At 34.7% G+C, this 4,913-nt stretch overlaps 1 pseudogene; it reads left to right on the top strand.

The window, feature by feature from the left end:
• The first annotated feature begins 3,725 nt into the window (after positions 1–3,725).
• On the top strand, positions 3,726–4,502 carry LOC148019630 (uncharacterized; annotated as a pseudogene).
• The last annotated feature ends 411 nt before the right edge of the window (positions 4,503–4,913 follow it).

Here is a 4,913-nt window from a genome sequence, read left to right as displayed (position 1 = left end):
CATTATTGTCTTTCCTACTACTAAAAAGGGATGGAATAGTATATATATGGTGGTGGATAGGCTCATCAAGGTAGTGCATTTCATTCCAACCACGACCCAGTTTACTGCTTGAAAGGTGGCTAGTTAGTTTATGGAGAAGATTTTAGATTAAATGGATTACCGTATGTAATTGTTCACGAGAGAGATTCAAAGTTCATGAGTAACTTTTGGCAGGCAGTATTCACATCCATGGGCACTAAATTGGCTCCTTCTATAGCCTATCATTCACAAACTAATGGACAGATACAAAGGATAAACAAGTGGTTGGAGACTTATCTCTGTCATTTTTGTCATGATTTGCAAAATTCATTGGACTCTTGGTTATACTTGGCTGAGTTTACCTACAATAACTCCATTCATACTAGCATTGGAATTTCACCCTTTGAGGCTATGTATGGTTATAAGGTGCCCTTATCCACACTCATTTTCAATGAGAAAATCAATCCTCATGGAAAAGAAGAGTTTGAAAAAATGTAGACCCTTCTTCAGTAGTGTAAGATGAATCTTAGGAAGGCCCAAGATCAGATGAAGATATATGTAGATGAGAAGAGGTGACCCTTAGAGTTCCAAGAAGGAGAATTAGTTCTGCTGAAGGTGCCCAAGTCTGGTTATTCTACCTTGAAGGATGGATCTAGTAATAAGCTTGCTCACAGGTTTTATGGACCCTATAGAATCCTGAAGCGCATTGGAGACTTGGCATATAGATTGGAAATACTCTCTTCCATTAAGATTCATAATGTATTTCATTTTAGTCAGCTCAAGCCTTCATATAGTGCTCCTATTGATATAGTTGATGAGATGCCACCTATTAATGAAGAAGTTCTTATTCAATATATCCTTGAGGCTGTCATAGGTCAACATGAGAAGAAGCTTTGCTTTCACTCTATCATTTAATATTTGATTAAATGGAGAATTTTTCCACTTGAAGAAGCTTTTTGGAGGCTTGATTCTATACTAGATGAGTTTCCTTACCTATAGGACACATTGGTGTGGTTCAAGCATAATGACTATGGAGCCAGTTATGGTCCAAACAAGGTCTTCATAACAAACTATTTTAGAACAGTTTTTATTCTGTCCAATTTTCAAAATTATACCACCTATATAGGATCAATGTACTCTTCAAGAGCTACATTTTGACATTTGGCACGTTTCATTTGGACACTTCTACCATAAGCTATGGCAAATTTGGTTTAGCAGGGTCTGTTCTTATAACAAGCAATCTTCTTCATTTTGAGTTCATTTCTTGAATACTTTAATGCTCTGAATACTTTTGAAGCACTCTTGATCATGTATATAGTTGAGGCTTACTTTCATTCCTTCATTTTACTCCATATGTCTTTAATCTTTCATTCATTTTCCTACTTGTATAGCTGAAAACAAAGTAGTGCTCTGTTTCATCCATCCTTTCCAACTTTTGTAAGTTTGTTTTTTAGGGCAAAAACCTTTGGGACGGGATGGATTGTAAGAAGCTAGGAAGAAGAGATGTTTAGTGTGGAAATAATAGTAATACCATGTCACTTTGACATAGGTATAAAAGGGAGAGACATATAAATTTTCACATCTTTGGACACATTAATACATTACTGTCTCTTTTCTCATCACCTTGCTCACAACTTCTATGACTTCTCATCTCTTTCAGTCTTTCACTCTCCTTTTCTAGTATTTCTCTCTCTTCTGCACTCCTCTCTTCTATTATCTTCTCTCTCCTATTTTTCTCTCTCCAGTCCTCTCCTTGACAAGTGATATTTCATTTTTTCAACAAGATGGTATCATAGAGAATCTAATACATGGATGTGCTGGGAAAGAGGGAATACCATGCAATCTTGTTAAGATCAAGGGGAAAATTGTAGTATACAAACTTGATCCTTTGTCATTTGTCTTTACAAATTTTAAAGAGGATGAAGAATACTCTTTGAAAAATATGGATTAGACCTTATTTGAGGAGGTAAAGGGCATAGAAGACATTATATCTGCATTCCAAGCTGTCCAAAATAGTGAGCTACTTTTCCTATCAAGAAAAGTTGATCGCCCCAACAAAAGAATGACGCTCTAAGATAAACAAACAGACTCGCAATCTTTTCATGCTCTTCAAGAAGAAAATAATATACCAAATCCCACAAGCTCAAAGTCAAAATCACCTCAACAAATTTGTCACAAGCTTGAGTTGTTCATATGGCTGTTGACACTACTGAGAATGATACCACTTTACCTTCCATGCTGGAAGTTACACTTGCAAAGTCAATAATTTTTCTTGAGGTCAAGGGAGTAGAAAGAACATTTCATTTTCCTAAGATAGTTAAGAAGAATGGAAAGAAGGAAGAATCTGGAATTCACATGTTTGAAAAATTCTTTCCATTTGGTCCAACAACACAATTTCCTATTCTCATTGATAGGTGCTATGAGACACCTCCTTTGTATGCTTATAGGTCACTATGTTGAGATTATGTGGAGAAGCTAACCAAATCTTTCATAAAGAATCCCATGAATCCAACAATAGTAGCATATCTTCTACCTTTGTACAGGACAATAGTGAGAAAAGACCCATGCATCGTGATGAGGTGGATAAATAATAAGTTGGACACTTATAGTCATTATATTATATTAGCACTTCACTCAATTCATGCAGCAAAGATATATATTCAAAGTAATACTACATGTTGTCTAGCAACACAAGCATTTATACACCATGAGAAACACTAGCATATTAGTCAATTATCCTATCAAAATGTGCATTGAGCTTTCACAAATGACAAATATGGAATCACATAATGTTATGAAGAATGCCCCTTATGTCGAGCAACTTCAACAATTAAGAGATCAGTGGTTAGCATTTGGTTCTCCACCAAAACCCCAACAAGGGCTTCCTAAGACAAGATCTCAAAGAGTACCATGCCAAGTAATCACATATGAGCTTACCTTCTCTTTTTGTGAAGATAAGTGTGATGCTTTTTCTTTTGCTCTATGCTCACTATTTGGATCTTTCATTTGTAGAGATTTGTGGCATGAATCGGATAAAAATTTGCATCTCGAGATTGTCATATGATTGTTAGCTCCCAAGAAATATTTGATAGTTGGATAAAGATCATAAAGAGATACTCTAGAGGTGAGCTTATATCCTAGGAGGAGAGTTCGAGAAAGAAGGGAATGAAATCTTCTTCTGTTGCATTGAGTTGCCTTATGGTTGTGAAGGATGGAGACATCCTTACACTATAAGAGCAGATCAATGAAGGCCATATCATTTTTTTTAAAACAAATGGAATAAGAAAGATATGATTGATATGGAAACAAGGGCTAAGAAAATTAAGCAAGATAGGGTCCTAAAAGAGGAATTAGTTACTATTTTTAATGCCTGAGTTCTAAAAATTAGTGCTATGATGAAGACTTGGGAAGAGATTATTGATGACTATGATATCAATGATAAAGTCTATACAAAGATTTTAGGCATTTGTAATGATTGGGTATCAAAGAAGCTAACACGTGGAGGGTCCCTACCAAATCGAGCAAAAGATATTGTGAACTTCCTAACTAGAAAAAAGTAAAATCATCTTCAATCCTCCACTAGTTTGACTTGGCATGTATATGTTGTTAGATGCAATCTAGAAATCTTTGGTGTTATACATAATATTTACAAAGATCCAATTACCATTGGGGTTGTTGTTTTAGATGTAGCACATGGAGTTGAGGGAATGAAATGGGACTCTATAAAGTTTGAAGAGGTTGTATCCACTCTACTAAAAATGACATGTGAACCTAAACAATTCACATTGTTATCATTTCTCGATTGAAGGAAAATGGCAGCTTTGAAAAATGCTCCTGAAATCATTTCTTGCAAGTATCACATACTAGTTGGCAGTGTTGACTTCCTACCAATGGATAGAACCTTTTCTTTTGGATCTATAGAATCCTTTGTGGTTTTGACATTAGTGACCATGGAAAAAAGCTTCATCAATTTTGAGCGATATATAAACAATGTCAACAAGCCTTCCATTTTGGACTATGAAGGCTTGGACAAGGAGTGGAATGATGAAGAACTTGAAGAAGACCAAAGGATTGCAAAGGCCATTTTGAGAAAGAAAAGAAAACTTATGAGGACTACAATCAAAGCATTCAATGATGCTCATGAGATTGTATTTGATGTATATGCAAGTAGACTTGCATCTAAGGTGACATTAGTAAATCACATGAAGACTATTGTAGTGGTTTGCAACACTCAAGAGCAAAGAGAGATTAAAGAAGAATTATGGAGAGTCCATGAGAGTGCCAAACAAAATTCAAATGCCCAAGAGGTCCCTCCTCCTATTGAAGCTCAAGTTCTTAGAGTACCACTAGAGGATGTAGAAGAATCAAGCCAAGACATAACAAGTCTCATTATGAAAGAGAAATTAAAGCCTACTTTAAAAGTGTTTAAACTTTGTTCTTCTCCTTTCATCAAGGAAGACACATTGATGTTTTTTTTTTCTTGAAAAGTTACCTCCATTAGTATTTATGATATTTTCTTTCTTTGGTGATATTGCTTGAAAAACTGTCTTTAAATTTTCTAATTTTTTGCAAAAGGTACCAAGCGCATTTGGTTTAAAAAATCTAAGTAAATCTTTTACTAAAATAGTATTAAAGAGCTCATTAAGATTTATCATCCTTTGTAAGCACAATTGTTTAAAGGACACATTGTAATCTAGTGTGTAAGAACACTTATCACAATGAAAATTTTGAGCTAGCTATGCAAATTTTTCTTAAGATTATTTTAGATCGTATTTCAATTAAACTCTCATATCTGTTGTGTAATGATCTTATCATGTTAGTTTTGATTAGATTTGTCCACATGGTCAATAAATCTCTTATCCCTTTATAATCTCTTTTACTACATCACTAGTCTA

This window comes from Lygodium microphyllum, chromosome 19 (genome assembly GCF_053477565.2).
Source record: "Lygodium microphyllum isolate KBCC chromosome 19, Lygodium_microphyllum_v1.1.10, whole genome shotgun sequence".
Lineage (NCBI taxonomy): Eukaryota > Viridiplantae > Streptophyta > Polypodiopsida > Schizaeales > Lygodiaceae > Lygodium > Lygodium microphyllum.
The sequence above is the reverse complement of the archived record's forward strand: the minus strand, read 5'-3'. Positions and strand labels throughout refer to the sequence as shown.